Source organism: Linepithema humile, chromosome 4, assembly GCF_040581485.1.
Source record: "Linepithema humile isolate Giens D197 chromosome 4, Lhum_UNIL_v1.0, whole genome shotgun sequence".
NCBI lineage: Eukaryota > Metazoa > Arthropoda > Insecta > Hymenoptera > Formicidae > Linepithema > Linepithema humile.
Window position 1 is genome coordinate 23127866 of NC_090131.1, and position 16446 is coordinate 23144311.

The 16446-nt window shown below is 37.2% G+C and overlaps 1 protein-coding gene and 1 long non-coding RNA gene across 2 annotated transcripts in view; one reads left to right on the plus strand and one right to left on the minus strand.

Annotated features, from left to right (window-relative positions):
* The window catches only part of kl-3 (dynein heavy chain 8, axonemal kl-3), a 43196-nt gene extending 30790 nt beyond the window's left edge, over nucleotides 1–12406 (plus strand). Inside the window, exons 70-71 of the mRNA XM_067353395.1 lie at nucleotides 9115–9790; nucleotides 10049–12406. The gene's annotated coding sequence lies outside the window, so the exon portion shown is untranslated. The remainder of the gene's footprint in view (nucleotides 1–9114; nucleotides 9791–10048) is intronic.
* Nucleotides 2221–7471, minus strand: LOC105672616 (uncharacterized). Its single transcript, XR_010889794.1, has 3 exons — nucleotides 7184–7471; nucleotides 6999–7111; nucleotides 2221–5476 (listed from the first exon to the last, which is right to left on the minus strand). It is a non-coding gene; the product is annotated as an uncharacterized lncRNA (long non-coding RNA).
* Nucleotides 12407–16446: the final 4040 nt, after the last annotated feature.

The following is a 16446-nucleotide window of genomic DNA, read 5'->3' on the forward strand; positions in this document are numbered from 1 at the left end:
ACTCTTCTCTTTCTCTATCTCTCTTCCTATAGCCTTTCATTTCCGTCCACGGTGACATAATAAGCGCCGTAACGCCGCGTTATACTCGTAGAGGTCGTCATGGAAATTGTACGTTTTGACACAACAACCGCAGGCACGAAGAACAGTTTACGCGACGCGCGTACGATGATCAACGATCATTTTCAGCGGCTCTTCGTCGGTGACGAATGCTGTTCGCACACGCGCCTAATGCACGACTAAAACAGACGGAACGATGGTTGAAAGCGAGAAAGACAGCAAAAGAAAGAGAGGGAGAGAGAGAGAGAAAGAAAGAAAGAAAGAAAAAGAGAGAAAGTGAAGAGAGGAAGAGAAGGGTGACCTGCACGCGTGACGTTATATAGTGCCACCCTCGCGCCCGTAAAGTAAAATTCCAAAACAAACTCCTTTATTCCGCGAGTATAGGCGGCGGTGCGCATCGCGCGAAACCACAATCCCCGCACATGTATCAAGCTGTCCGCGACCCGCGCTCTAATTTGCATTTCAACGCTTGCCTCTCGTCCATTATTACCAGCGGAACAGCTTGGTTGAATTTCACAGACGCATACCGCCGCCCTTGCTTCGCATCGTCCCTTGCCCTCCTCGCATGGCATCGTCTAGGCTTTATGCCCTTATACCACTACGACGATATACCGTTCTCCCTTGCTCTCTTATTGTTTGTTGCCAGTCTCTCTCTCTCTTTCTCTCGCTCGTGCCTGAAGACCGCGTTTTGTGTCCCGCCAGCTCGACGTACCGCGCTCAAAAAATCACAAGCGGATATATGTGGTAGAAGTTTTAATTACATTATATATATATATATATATATATATATATATACAAAAGGTATTTATATCTCCGCGTTGCGCAGCTTCTCTAAATAATGCAAACCGCATAATTATTAGTCACCAGACAATTGCCGGCCATTTGATTTTAGCTTTTAATTAGAGCTACTTTTCTAATTAAAGCAATCTTTACGTTCAACAATCTTGTCGCTTTTTCATTTCGCAGCGACATTCCTTAACTCTTTAAAAAAACAGTGCAACGGATTTTCAGAAATGGCTAATGATCGTATGATCGCACAATTTAATAGCACCTTTTTATATCACTTTAAAGTTCTATTATCTTCTGCATTTATTCTTATTTTAAAAACAGATTTTGATAACAAATGCGGCGTAACAGAAAGTATCTCATTCTGCAGTTTCCCGTTTATCCCCGAAGAATGAATGCGATATGATATTTTGGAACTTGTATGTATGTAAACGCTACCCTTATCAAGCGCAAGCGCTTTTCTAAATTTAAAGTGTCGCGATGGTATCGCACACAGAAATTTAATTCTCGTCATCCGCACGTCCCGTCTTTCCGGCTTGGCGCAGGTCTCGCGCCTTTCACGCGCTGTTATCGTAATATCCTCTATTAAATTTCTTTCGATCCCGCGCTGTCGCGTTTGTCATTCTGTTGAAGCAATTTAACGGAGGCTAACAACATGGCGAAGGGCTAACGATATTTTGTCGCGTTAAAGCGCTACTATTATCGCAAGCACCCCCCGAGTGATTTGCGAGACCACGATGGCTGCAAAAGCACTTAGACTGCCTGCCATCGCCGACTGTTTTTCTCGAAGATGTCTCGTCGCGTTATATTATTAAACCAACAGAAAATACTTGCATGAATTTTATCATGGCGAAACAATGCGAAACAAGATGCCGGTCAAGAAAAATGTGCACATCTACCGGAGCGCCGCGCAGAAATGTAATTAATAATTTATCTCAGCTAAAATTAAATTGCTTCTTCTTCAACGGATTTAATACGGGTACGCCCGCGTTTCCGTAGCCAATCTCCACTTCTTTCTATTCAGCGCACTTTCCTCCGTTATTTCTCGTTTTTCCATGGCTTCCTTCATGTCGTTGTTCCAAGATCTTCTTGGTCTACTCTTTTTTTTTCTGGAGGTTTCCAGGTATATATTCTTTTAGGCATCTGCATGTGTCTTCCCATAGTTTGTTCTTTGCTTCACCAACTTTCTTTCTTACTTCCTTAGTTAGTTGGTATATCCTAGTTTCTATTGTCTTTTGTATAAGCCAATTATTGTATTTTAAGTTCTTTTCTTCTATTATGTGATCAATTTCGGGATTAAGCCATTCTGGTTCCTTGGTTCGTTTTTTATTTTCTTGTATGCCTAGAATTTCTGCACCTATTTTGTGCTAACAATCATTTTATTTTCTTCTTTGATGTCCAACGGGGGGTTTTTTTTTTGAGGATTGCTGTTAATTTTTTTGGTTAGTATCTCTAATACTCAAATCTTGATGTATGTTATACTTTCGGACGTCCTCCACTTTATCAGCTTGATTATTCTTTCATATTTGCAATCTTATATGTCATTTTACGTATTAATTTACTTTTGACCAAGTAATGGTCGGAGCCGTAATTAGATTCTTGCATCACTCTTGTGTCATTGCATTTAATTGCGTTTGATTCCTTAATTAATATGAAGTCCAGTATCGCGCGCGCGCGATTTTTGTTGCAATTGTGGTCTTTCCCATGTATATGTGTGGATGTCTTTATGTGAGAAAAACATATTTATTATTCTGAGCCAATGTTGGTTACCGATGTTAGAATTCTAGAAATTTTTCGCCGTTCTCATTTATATTGTTATCATTATATTTTCCTAAAATTCGGTCTTGTTCTTTAATTCCCACTTTCGCTTTCAGGTCACCTGCCATTAAATTGCTACAGTCATAAAATGTGTCGTGATAAATGTTAATTAAAATTGTCTCATTTGATGCGGATGTTGCTTTCAGAGAATTAAAATTGTAATGTTGTCGCGCAAATTAATGTCAAACTATCCGCTAATAGAAAAGAATTTACGACATATTCTCAGAGATAAGTTTCTTTCCGCGGCCCTTATAACTTTTTATTCAACGGAGAAACTTTCTTTCCCTTTCCTTCGTTCCCTAGAGGACATGAAGAAATTATTGTCTTGTCCAGTTTCAAGGATGCAGTTTCAGTTCTATTCTCACTGATCTATGGTCAACGATGGCCTAAGTCGACTGAGATAATTTCGAAAGAGAAAAAACAGAGTATTTGAAAGTCCAAAATAATAGATCAATTTAAGAAAAAAAAAATAAATTACATGTAGACATACATATGGTATCAAAAACGTGATACAAGATTACGATATTCGTAAGATGTAGCAGATTTATCCTAAAATATGAGTAAATTCTACAAGAGAATTACAATAGGTTTGCGTAGAAATTATTTGAACGGTAAAACTGACTATCGGTATGCGACAAAAAGCGGCGCGGCACAATCAAGCGCAAAAATATTCCAATAAAACGCGCGTTCTCGTAAAAAATATCTCCGTTTGTAATCCCCCGTTTTAAATTTCATGAAAACGGCTGTTCGTGCGAGGGCCACGCCGCGTCATCGGATTTACGACTGATTCGTCGCTGCTCGTAATTTCGAGCACCGCGAAGCGCTTTATTGATTAATCAAGAACGAGTGCCAGCGGCGATGCAATGATATTTACACTTGCACGATGCGATGCGCGAGCTGTGAATCTCATGGAAAGCTGCGGGAGCGCTTTCGCCACGTGGTCCCGGCACCTGTTTCCATTACGATTATTAAACGGAGAACTATAGTAAAGTAAACGAAACTTTGCGCCCGGCGACGGTCGAACGTCACGGCGAACAATAGCACTGCGCGGCAACGCTCTCTACTTTCGATCGATGCGAAACCGAAATTTCCACGAAAACGTAGCATATCGCGACGTATCGGCGACCGCCATACGCACAAAGGGTCGATCATGTTCTCGTACCTGTTCGTAGATCAAAGGGAGACGTGACTTCATGCTCGGGATATGTCGATGTCACGTAAAGTGTGTGCGCTTGTAAATTAATTGGCCACCTGTGGATGTAGGTGTCATGGCGTATCTACCGTTTTCATTATCCATCGTTCGAATCGGATATTAATCAGATTAGTTAGCGTTCGTACGAATGGCAGAAATGTGCGGGATGATCGCGGCGATGAGTTTCGACGCAATTTTTGCACCTGCCCGATACCGATCGAGAAAATATATAATTCGAAGCAGATTTGATTGATTCGCATTACAAATGTTCGGAAATCGGAGCTAGAAAATCGTCGCTTGCGAAATAATTAAAAAACTTACAATGTCACATTGTATAACAATCATAAAATAGAATGTCCAATTATATTAGATTTTAGAATAGAATACGCGCGTGTGCGTGTATGCAGGATAAGCCGATTACGCGCGACAGTCGCTGCCATGCATGTCAGAACGCGTGTCGCATGTATCTATCACCAGAGCTGCCGTCCATTAAAGCTAGACAAAAGGTAGTTGAAAAATTGTGGCTTATCCTGAAATTGTTTGACAGGTTAAAAATTTTTATTATGAATCTTATAAATTTATCAAACCCAAATAATTTTTTTAATTGGATAAAAAGAATGATTTTTTATACAGTTGATACGATTAAAAGCCAACTTTAGTATATCTAATTTTAATCTGTCAAACTATCTACTCAGATGAGCCACAAGTACACTTTACATTTTTACTGTTTAAAATAGCGATTTTTATGTTACAATAATTTCTTCCTCGGCTTTGCGTCGCCACTCCCCTACTCCGATCCGGATCAGGTCACATTATTCAGCCATCGTCTCTTCGATCTGCCTTGTTTTCTGTGTCCTTCCAATCCGAAAATGAAGATCTTGGTATTTTTGGCATCATCCATTCGATGCACATGCCAATGAAGTCGTCGTCTCTTGATTTCTGTCACCAAGTTTAAAAGTTTGTTTAAAGTCTATGAACAATTGATGCAAATCGATGTTAAATTTGTAGCATTTCTCTAGTATTTGCCTAATGGAGAAGATTTGATCCGTGGTTGACCTGGATCGGGCAGATGACGGCCGTGTTCCATTTTGCAGGCATCTTCTCTTTCTTCCAAACTTCAGCGATGAGTTTATGTAGTTTCCGGTGCAGCTCGGCACCCCCGTATTTTAGCAGCTCTCCTGAGATCATGGCCTCTCGTAACGCTTTGTTGTTTCTCAAAGAACCAATAGCTTTTTTATCTCGGAAAGATTTGGTGTTTCAATTTCCTCATTCTCCGTCTCAGTTACTGCAACGTCCTCATCTGCATTGTTGCCTTCCTTCATTAATCCAACTCCGCATTAATATTAAGTCCCTTCACCATTTCCAAAAAAAGTTCGCACTTTTTGCGATAAATTCACCGCAATGTTGCTCTGACGTCACTCCGAGTCTCCTCCTTTTTCTCTCATAGTCAGTAATCCTGTCTTCTGGCACTCACACGCGACGACACAATTCACACGCGCGTATCACCCGAGTACGGAAATCGCGCTTTAAACGACACTCCCGACACACTCGCGTGTGACTCGAGCCGACAATCTAAAGCGAAGTATGACGATTCACTTATCCCGAATTGGCACAAATGTTTATCTGGAACATAAACATAAAAAATTTATATTGTAACAGCGTACAAAATGGAATTATAATACAGTTTAATAATATTAATCATGATTGTCATAATAATAAATAGAATTTTATTTAATACGCGGCTGCTTTATAGTTTATAGCTTTTAGCAAGCTGCTACCGCGTGTAATAGCGTGTAACGCTGGCATGTTTTGCCGAGTTCGCAATTGCATGAGACAGCGAGTGTAACTCGCTGAAGTAGAAACTTTGCTAATACTGACTTGCCTCGGTCAATCAACATTGCTATTACAATTAACAGTAAGAGATAACATACAAATCAAACTATCAATTAAATTAATTGCACGATTAATAAATAAGTCTTATCAATGTTTCAAAAAGCATACAAGTATATACGGGGGCGTTGCAATATAGTACGCAATATACGCTTCAGCGTAGCAAAATTTGGAGGGGCGCAAAATTGTAATAGACCCCGATAATTTTTGAAGTGTGTAAAAACCGCGTGGTGGCATGGCGTTTTTTTTTTTTTGCTTAGCGCTTGGAGCGCCCGAACCACTTCCAGCGTAGGGGCACTTCTGACGGTCGTAACGCCCCCGATCACAATATAATATAACAAAGCTTTAGAGGCTTAGATGAATAATACAATTATATTCCTTAATTTATCTCAAGTAAACTTGAGTAAAATTTAAATTTAAAACTTATTACTCGCTACTTTTACTGAAGTAATATTGATTTTAAATTGGTTAAAGGATTATTAAGAAGACATTCACAAATATCTCATGAAATTCTTATTTCAGTCTTTTGATCAGGCCTTTCTTAAATTGTGCTTCAAAAACAATTGATATTTATTAGATAAAATATTTTGGATGTCATTGTAGTATAAATGTATTTGTATATTTTACAGATAAACCTTCGCGCTTCAAATCGCCATATATAAAGTTTAATGTGCGCAGTAATTATTTTATAAATATTAATTATTTCAAACACTAATCTGCATTTAGCTAGATATTTTAATACTTTTTAAGACATTAATAATACATTAAATCTATCGTAAATGTCCTAATTTCCAAAAATGTTTGAATAAAAAATAAAGTTTACTGTTTATTCCAAATTATGAAACAAGAATCATCCCTTGTGTTAAAAAAATCAAAATCTATTTTTGTTTAATTATATATTTATGCATGTATATATTATGTATGTATGTATATATATATATATATATATATATATATATATACATATATACATATATGTATATGTGCAGTATACAATTAAAAATTTAATAACTTTGTTAAAAAAATTTTGTGATAATTATAATGCAATTTTATTATATTTTAATACCCTGAATAATAGTTGTTAGCTATATATTAACGAATTATGAGTTAGTAAAAAAGCAACAGTTATATTTTTATTAATTTATGTATTGCAGAGGGCATTATTTAATTTTTTAATCATATGTTTAAATTTTTGCACATTTCTAATAATTAAAGATATAACTACATGTGTAAGGTATTTAGATGTAATACATACGCTTCAAATTGTCAAAAATTTTTGCAATTTTGTACGACAATGCATCTCTCTGGTCGCCCGTGACTTGTAAATTACATTTACCCAAAATGAATTCTTGAATAGACGCTACATCTCTAATGGAAAATACATTATATTTCTCTTGAGCGAATTTATAGATGATTTTACATATTAAAATCTCTACTCACTGCAATCATAACCTCTTTCAATCCATCGACCGCTAAACGATCGAGGAAACATCGTTGATCGCAAATTTCCGCGGTAAATAATACATTCCAACCATCGCCCGTTACTTTAATCGGCACTCCTGGCAAAAATTTGTAATAATTATGCGTTCTTATTATGTAATTATTGCGGATAAAAAACGCGATTAGAATCGACACTTCGTAAAACATTAACGCTCTACGATGTTTTTAAAGCTCACAGCGGCCGGTAGAGGAGCATGTGTCCTACCGACTGTTACGCGTATTGCTCTATTGACCGCTAGAGTGAGTGACATCTTTTCCGCTCATTCTTTTCGCGCCCAACGGAATGCAAAGTAAAAACGTAAATTATTTAATCGCATATTTTATTCGTAATAATTGCGTAATAAATGTGCATAAAATCGCAAACTTTTGTCGGGAGTGTCGATTAAAGTGACGGGCGATTGTTGAGAGGTATGTATTTATCGCGAATATTCATAATTAACTACGTTTCATCGATTGTCTGGTCGTCCGTAAATTGAAGCAGGTTAGAATATCAGTAAGTACAGATTTTAATGCACAACAATTTTAGACATGCAAAATGATCGCTACAATTGCTCAGAAAGATTAAAATGTAATGTATTTTTTTAGGTGTAACTTGCAGAAAACTCAGGACGTCGGATTTATATCGAGTAATGATCGTGCATACACACGTACACGCACACACACACGCACACGCTACACACACACGCGTACGTATCCGCGTACATAATGGCTTTTATTTTTAGGCAAGACTATCATTATTTGTTTTATTCATTATGAGTGTACATTGTAGAATCAATCGTTAAATTTATATCGTTTTATACTATAATTATATGTATGGATGTGTCGCGACACAAAGTACGTTTAACTTGTATTCGTTTCACGTACCGTAGCGTGTCAAATTCGTGATGTTAATTCGTATAAAGTATACGGGTTAATTTTCTTTCGATAGTTGGTTTCGAAACAGAGCAATTATCAAACATTTATTTATTCGAAACCGACTCGTAGCGTTGGGGTTGTTTTCGTCGTTACGCTTAGTATGCGCGCACATCCTCTTTCTCTCTCTCTCGCGCGCGCGTTCGTGTATCAACGTAAACATTGTGGCCCCCACTTCTCGCATTCCTTTAAGTCGGAATCGGCACGACCTTGTGTTTCTCATTGTACCATTATTATTCGCACGGCGGCACTTATACGAGGTAAATGTGTATCGGCGCGTTATCGTCTTCAATAATACCATTATTATTTCTCACAGTTTTCCGTATCATGTTTTTCTGTCTAATCTATCGCGGAGAGTGTTGAACACGTAGTCCGTGCAATAATATTTCAGTTACATCTTTGTCTTAAAATGACAAAGGACGCGTTGGGAGTATCGCTTAAAATATCGGGCGATTTTCATATGTGCGACGCGAACGCGAGTGAGTGCCTTGCACTGCGAGGACTGAGAGGAGGAGGGGGCTCAGAAGGAGCATCGGGCGCGGGGGAACAACGTTTGCGTAATTAATCATTTATTTCTTATTTCTTATTCGCACAAAATATTGCATATAAAATATTAATATATATATATATATATATATATATATATATATATATATATATATATATATATATATATATAAAATGTAGCGCCCATAAAATACTTAAAATACTTTATACATTTAGTAAAATATTTACAATAGTTGATATTCACCATTCTTAGAAATATTTTATATATTTATTATTATTCAACTAATTAAATTTTTTTTTTAATTATATTTTTGAAAATTTTAATTCTTAAAAATTTTAATTCTGTATGCATAGATAAACAAATATAAAATTCAATGTGCGCAATAATTATTTCACAAATATTAACCATTTTGAACAGTACTCTAATCTGGATTTACTTTTTTATTTTGCAGATTAACTTTGTGCGCGTAATCGGTGCTACAAAATATATTTGTTCCGTCGTATAGTATAACAAAATGCGCATCGGGAGTGCCGTTAATGCCGAGAGTTATAGCGAATCTATAGATGAACGCATTTTTGCTGTATGACAAATATTGGGACACGATTTTTTTTGACTTTAGGCTTGGCTCGGGGAAGGGAAAGGTCGGTTTCCATCATAAAATCTCCACTACGGCAGGGCAATCTTCGGTTCTACGTGCAGCGCGCTAGTTGTACAGATAGCCGGACTGTCGAAGGTAGTCGAGGACGGCTACCGGAGTTAGTCAAACGCTACCGATTGCTTTTCAGATGCCTTGTATCTAGTCGGTTGATTGGATGACTAATCACCTCATCTTCTTCGAGCTTATCTTTGCCTTCTGTTTTGAGAGAATCGTGCCCCAATTGGTAAATGTGGTCGTCTGAAACGCGGACGGAATTCGCGCGTAACGTCACAGCTTGGACAATTCGGTTCGATTCGCCTGTGATGTCGGGAGTGCCGTTTTAAGTATCGCGCGATTTTCGTATTCAGGTACGCATGCGAGCAATGCATGCGCCGCGAACGCGTGTGATTCAATGTGAGTGCTTCGAAGGACTACTGAGAGGAGGAGGAGGCTCAGGAGGAGCATCGGGCGCCGGCGGAGCAACTTTGCGGTAAGCAATAATTCATTTATTTGTTGAAAATGTTGTAAATTAAAAGACTTAAAATATTTACATTAGTTAATATTGATTATTATTAGAATTTATTTACATATTTATTACTTTTTATTTTAATAATTAAACTTTTTCAATAATTTTTTTATTCCATATTTGCTTACAAAAAGAATTAAAAGTTCAATGTACTCAATTATGATTTGATAAATATTCATTATGAACGCAACTATAATCTTGACTTATTTTCGTATTTTACAGATCATCAACTATGCAGATCAACAGAATGACAACTCCGCTGCTGCGCATCAATCGGTGAGTGAGTTTATAATTTGTCTTGATTGTTATTAAGATAATGGATTTATAAGATACATATTATAAAATTTAACACATTGTAGATCGTATATGATATTGATTTTATAAAAATTTTAGGTTGCACATTGCAAAATATTTTAAATTTAGTTAGTTTCTAGAAGAACAAATTATTTTTTATCTTGATAAATTTAAATTATATTTTTTGTCACACGCGTTATATATGTATATTAGTAGCATATTGTTCTGTCTGAGGATATGAGAGTGCGGTGTTATTGCATTAACATATCGCTATAACGTTGAGAGTGGCAGATATTTCGACACATAATCAGACGCAAGTTTCATCGAACGTTTCCGTGAAAAGCGCTTCAATTTGTCGTGTCGCGAGTCCGAATCCCAAGTATATGCGTGTTTAGAGCAACTTGAAAATACAACTGCATTAATGTAACAGATACTGCAGTAACAGATACGACACGATACTCTATAAAAACACTCGCTGTTCATTTATATATTTTCACTGTGCAGTAGAGACTGTTCATTTACCCTACACATGCCAGAGAGGTTGCGAATATATTCTGCTAATGGCGTACGTCACAGACAATATACGTTTCGTCGCGTACCTTTTCGCGTCGGAGACGCGTTCGCTTCCCTCTCCATTCGCAGGTTCTCCTTGTGATGAGAACTCTGGCGACAGCGACAAAGTCAGCCATGAGCGCACACTCGTTGATGCCGCGCGTCCTTTCAACGTCATTCTGTAGCTTGCAAAAATAACCCGTCGGCGGTGTGCGCCCATTAATTTTTTGAGAGCGCAAGCGGAAAAATATGGATTTTAAGCGAGAGCCGTCACTTATGTGTACAGCGAAAAGTAACAAGTATCTAAAAATAAACAACATCATTCCTAAAAGCTCCAAACTGTATAATAAAATAAAACTGACTTTTATTTAAAAAAAAAGTTGTTTAGTTAAAAAAGGAGAAGATTGCTAGCCTTCTGTTATTGCAATGTATTTAGGAAGCAATTTTGAAAATGCACGCTTACACAGTCAAGACAACATTTTCCACGACACATTACTCGTCGTCAATTTAAAAGTTTACATACTCGCGAAAATATAGTTTCTCAAGTGCAAAAGGTAGCTCTTTTATTTTCAATTTTACTATAATTTAATTGAATTCAATTTTTCGAATTTTCCAGGAATGTTTTATTCGTATAATTTGTGATGTTCGAAGGAACAATTTTCAATAGTATTGTATGCGCATAATCATTCCTTGGATAAAGGAGGAAGAAGTCGCCGCGGTCGCGATGTAAGATGAACAACAAAAATGTCGGACATATTTTTCACGGAAGCAACGTACGCGCTGCTGGAACTTTGTCGATCTGAATTCTCCTCCGCGCAGCGCAGCAAGGAAAAATTTCGATAAGCTGTGCATTGTCGATGCGGCGTTATCGAGACCGGAAAGAATTTTGGGTCGGGCGATTTCCGCAGGGCGATATCGTGTCTCTCTCGCGCGAGCGAGAATCGATAACGGAAATTTGTTTGTTTCGGCGATACGCGGATCGGGAGGTTCGCGCGAATCACCCGTCGTAATAAATTCGACACCACTCTGATTTCTGGAAAGCGGTTGCTACACTTAAATCGCAGCGTTTTAAGCACTTCGTATGCGGCTGGCAAGTACCCGCGCCCCTTCACCGCGCACCACTGCCCAATTAGAGTTGTCTGCAGGCGAAAAAAAAGAGAATCTACCACACCGCACCACATCCTTTACCCGCGGTCCTTCTTGTAAATTTTCGCAGTCCAGCCAGCCAGCCAGCCAGCCATCCGGCGGACGCGCTGTAGGATAAAGGCGCGTGAGTACATTCGTTAGCATAATAATTGCCGCGGAAGCTCCACGCTACGTAAACCCAGCGAGTAAACGGCCTCTGTTAAGAGATACGACGATGAAATACAAAAAGATGTTCGGAGAACTACATCGTTCTCTTTCTTGCTCTCGATTGTTGTTTCGTAAAAACTTTTCTGATATTGTAGATGTTACGTATCGTATGGATACGATTTGTTGTATTGAATGAAGAAATGCTTTGTTTTATGCTCGAATGCTTTTTAATGCTTTAATGCTTGGATTAATCTTACGAAATCTTATGTTACACGTGTCAATCGACCTAAACTAACGCCATCTATCTAAGCGCCTAAAAATATTTATTATTTAGTCCGCGGTTAATACAAATTTGCGACAATATATTTTTAATAAGAGAAATACATAATATCGCAGAGACTATGCTAACATAAAAAATAATCGTTGTGTATTACTTAACAGTAGAGATTATAAGAAAACGCACAATATCTTTTGCAAGAACTATAACTGAGTTTAATATAAAAATTATAAAATCGAGAAAGAATAAATGCTCGCAACTCACAATCAATACTCTCGTTGTCTCAATCTCGACTCTCACTCATTGATTCTCGCCGCTTGTCCGAAAACAACAATCTTTAGGTGAAGCGCCGAAAACGCTTATAGCTTTTATGTAGAAAGACATTTCAATATATATTTAGACACGGCTTCAAATATTTTCTTATCTGGCAATTATTTCTACTTTCTTTATTTTTATTATTGCTTAGATGCTCTTCATTTTTGACAAGAGTTAAATTTGAATCGTTGACTTAGAAATTCAACGATATTTACAGAATCTGTGAGATAGGAGGATAAAAAAATAGAGATGTATTTTCTTCTCTCGTCAGATAATCAAAGTGTTTATTAGGTACATTCAGAATTTTAATAAAAAAACTAATTTTTTCGAAAATAGGTTGCCAACTTCACAGAGGTGAGTCCGGGTAACATGCGGCTCGTTCTTTGCAATAGTCGACGAAGCGGCGCCGTTCGCGCGCGGAATGAGAATTGAAATCGCTACTCGATCGACGCGACGACCGGATATTTTTTCCTGCTTTTAAATTGCGATCTTATTGGTAGACAGAATAATTTTGCGCGTACAATTAACAGAACGAATAGCATGTTATAAAAGTAACTGTAATTTTTTACCAAAAAATGTACTAACATTTTTATAGATTTTTAATAATATATATGGCATTTTATAAGAATTTAATTCTGATAAATTACTTAAAATTTTTGCATTTTTATTTGAAAAATTTTTTGATTAATTTTAGACAGAAATATTTTGAGATTATTCGTAGCTATAATGAATATCACACACAACTATCAATTTTTGATAATATAAGTAATTTTTGAAAAATTTTGTTCTACAAGAAAGATTAATAAAAATAGTTTTTTTTTACATTTTTTGAGATAAAATTTTTTACTTACATTTTGGAAAAGAACATCTGAAGTAAAGAAGCAACAAAAAATATTATTCGATGAAGTTTTCGCGACAACAGCATACTTGATATATAGCGCTGCTGTGTAACGCCATGAATTTTCTATCAACATTGTGAATTCTGAAACCCTAACCTTCCCTTGAGATTTGTGGTTTGAAGATAATACCTTTTGAGTTTCTGCACCTTGGAGATTTTAACTTTTGGGAGATTGTGGCTATGAGTATTACGGAACGGTACGAAACCAAGTTGTGAAACAAACAATAATCTTATATAACCAGTTAACGTTATCTATTAATAACAATATTAAGCTTTTAGATGATGGAAGTCTTGGGCTGGTAGATTTGGTGTACTTCAATCTATATTATATATGTTTATCAATTAGAATATCAGTTTAAAAAATATTAAAAAATTTTGCAAAGTTACTATGATCGAGTATGCGCGAACTTACTTTATTATAGTTAAGCATACAGTGAAAACTTAATAAAATCTCCAGCCAATTCACTTTCGCAGCGTAATCTTTTTTTATTATATCAGAGTCACTCTAAAATGTTCTCAGCGTCTTGAAAGCTATATTTTCATTTGTGCCGGGAGATAAGTTATTAGCATCCGCTTTTGCAAGATTCAAACCGGTCGTTCGCCATCTGCGATATCCCACGGCAGTACGGCGCAATTCGTGAAATCGAAAATATCAGCATCGCAAATCTAAGGTCGCGTGCGCTATCTTTCCCTTGGAATTTATCGTTATGGTAACGCAACCTGGAAGCTGCTTGGCGTGAGGCTTCCGGGCCGAGTTCCCGATTTCCGTATCAAATGGCGAACTCTTTCCTGCCGCGCGCTGTGAATTTATGGCCTTTAAGGCGCGGCAATTCGCGATGGCCAGTTCCACTTTCGAATTAGCTACCCCCGGGAAATATCAATCGCCATTATGTTTCACGGTGACGTCGTTAATCGCTGGCCTTTATCCTAGTAAACGACTTATGGACCGCGCATAGGTCGCGTAAACTATTACAGTAATCCGCGATCTGGAGAGCAGAGATGATGTTGGGGAAAAAAACATCGAGTAGGTAGAACTTTTCTGTTATACTGATTAAACTCACAATTTGCCAAATAAATTTTATTTAAATTTTTTAATTGGCGAAAGTAATAGCTCACGTTCCGAAATTAATTGTTTCTGCACAGCTATTTTTTCTAATCTGCTCTAAATGTTGTCACAAGCCTTCGTTATATGTGAAGCGTACGTAGTTCGTCGTCCTATTAAGGAAACATCAATTAAACTCCGTTGTTATCTGTAAAATTCTCTTTTAATCTTCGTGCGGTCATTACACGCGCGTAACGAATATAATTGCGAAACGGACGATTTACTGGTAACGTCGCGGGAAACGATATAAGACAATTTAGATTACACGATGCGCATGATAATGACAGTTTTATTGTTCGCTTAACTAAATAAAACGAAGAGGATGAAGGCGCAGAGGTTATGAGCCCTGAGAAATGCGTCCTTATCCTTACGGAATTGTGCGGATGACAGTGAATTAGGTGTCTTTTGCTACAATAACCCATAAACATTCCTCCTTCCTTGCGTCGCGTATTTATCATCCTGTCCGAGTAATATGCCGCGGGGCGGCCCGTGCGATGCACGTATATTCTCATCGGGTACAGAGATGAATGCACGCTCCGGTGATTCGTTTAGACGTAAAACCTGAGTAATAAAATTGTTGACGACGACTGTGGATCGAGTATAGCATTCGCGGACAATGGAAGAATGGCGGTTGAGTTTTTTACTACGACCAGGTATCGACGTACTCGCCGTTGTATCTCGCAATAACGTCGAGAATGCGAAAGTGGGGATGACAATTTTCTTTATAATCTGCTTTCAATACGAAGTAACTTTCAACGCTTCCGGTAATTGGGAAAATTTGATATCCATCTTGTGCTGTGTGCATACGAAATAAAATTTTAATGAGATAAAATTTATAGCAAATTACATTAAAATTATTAAAATTATTTTGAACCTTTACGTTATAAAGAAAAATATTAAACTTATGACATGTTAATTAAAGTATTAAATTTATGACGTGTTAATTAAATATTAAAAATATAGAATTATATTATTTATAAATTAATTGTATTGCAAAAAAATGAATTAATACTGTGTAGTATGCAAGATTAAAAATAGTTGCGACTTATATTTGTGAATATAATCTCCCAGGCTTTGTTGATTGCATTTGCTAATTTATAAAATTTCTCTTAAAGCTCTTGCAAATTGATTTGACTTCTTAATTTCCTGTCTCATTGTGCGATATAATTATATTTCGATTGTTCCGACAAGAAACCTGCCTGCGACTTAGTGTAAACGCGTTTATCACACCACCAAGATTCTCTTAGCCAGTCTTGGCGTAAGACGCGGGACTATCGTGCCAATTAGCGTGCATTACAGAGAAACCTGAAATTGCGAGTGTCATGTTTGAACGCATTAGCGTGCGTCGTTACTGGCACACGTTCTAGGTTTCCTAAACAAATTAGTGTGCTTCCTGATACTCGTTTCTTGTCGAACTCCGCGCGGGTAGATATAATTGCTACCAAAACAAATTATTACCATAATTTGAAATTATATTTGTTGTTTACAGCCGATCCAAAAGTATTTCTTGACTTGTTTTTAAAGCTTTTATGCTTTTAAGCTACGTGTTAATTCCAGAATTTCACTTTTCAATGTTAAATTGTTAAACAATTTAGAAAGAAATTTTAATATACTTTAGATTAAAAGCTTTACTTTCGCAGTCATATATCTAACTTTAAAGGCGGGAATAATCCAGGTCGTAAAATCATTTTCGCGCAAGAAATATCCGCGCTTCATCCGCTGAGCTCGCTTGAAACTTGAAAGCGTTAGGGCTTTCCGGAACCAAAGCCGCAGCGGAATTCTATTACGAGATTGCGTTGGTTTGATCCAACGGATGTCCCGGACCGTTGAGTAAAACCGTCCTTCGGCCGACGGATTCCATTTTTAACTTTCATCCTGACGGGCGCGGT